Source organism: Colobus angolensis, unplaced genomic scaffold, assembly GCF_000951035.1.
Source record: "Colobus angolensis palliatus isolate OR3802 unplaced genomic scaffold, Cang.pa_1.0 Scaffold6032, whole genome shotgun sequence".
NCBI lineage: Eukaryota > Metazoa > Chordata > Mammalia > Primates > Cercopithecidae > Colobus > Colobus angolensis.
The window spans coordinates 1-1,091 of record NW_012119636.1 but is presented as its reverse complement, the minus strand read 5'-3'; positions in this window follow the sequence as shown (position 1 = coordinate 1,091).

Genomic DNA, 1,091 nt, shown 5'->3' with positions numbered 1-1,091 from the left:
CAAAGGGCCAAACTGAGTGAGTGGCAGAGCAGGAGTCCAGCCCTGCTGTGCCTGATAAATATTACAATAATCCTGTGGATGAACTCATTTCATCCTCACAACTACCCTGTTTCTGCCAATTGCCAATGCTATCATCATCCCCATTTTACATGAGAAAAGCAAGCCCTAAAGAGGCTCAGGCCCTTGCCCAAAGTCATAGTATGAGGGCCAGGTTTCAAAAGATTTTAAAAGGTCCCTGTGACCTCATATGGGGAACAGATGAGGGGTGGGCAGGGAAGGGAGAGAGGAGGCTGCTGGTGCAGTCCAGGTGGGAGACCATGGCAGACAGGACTGGGGGTGTAAAAGGGGAATGGGTTATTTCTGGATGAGTTTCGGAGCTAGAAAGGACAGGACTTGCTGAGGTGTGCTCAGAGGAGGTGTGTTAAGAAGTGGGAAGAGGCCAGGCGCAGTGGCTCATGCCTGTAATCCCAGCACTTTGGGAGGCCGAGGCAGGCGGATCAAGAGGTCAGGAGTTCAAGACCAGCCTGGCCAACATGGCGAAACCCCGTTTCGCCTACTAAAATATAAAAATGAGCTGGGCATGGTGGTGCATTCCTGTAATCCCAGCTACTCTGGAGGCTGAGGCAGGAGAACTGCTTGAACTGGGACCGGTGGGGGGCGGTGGGCGCGGAGGTTGCAGTTAGCCAAGATCACGCCACTGCACTCTGGCCTGGGCTACAGAGCGAGACTCCATCTCAAAAAAAAAAAAAGTGGGAAGAGGCTGGGCATGGTGGCTCACGCCTATAATCCCAGCACTTTGGGAGGCTGAGACAGGCAGATCACTTGAACTCAGTTCCAGACCAGCCTGGCCAACATAGTGAAACCCTATCTCTACAAAATACAATATAGCAGGGCATGGTGGCACACACCTGTAGTCCCAGCTATTTGGGAGGCTGAGGTGAGAAGACCTGGGTTGTCAAGGCTGCAGTGAGCCAAGATCGCACCACCGCACTCCAGCCTGGGCGACACAGCAAAGCCCTCTTTAAAAAAAAAAAAAAAGGGCCGGGTGCAGTGGCTCATCCCCGTAATCCCAGCAACTCAGGAGGCGGAGG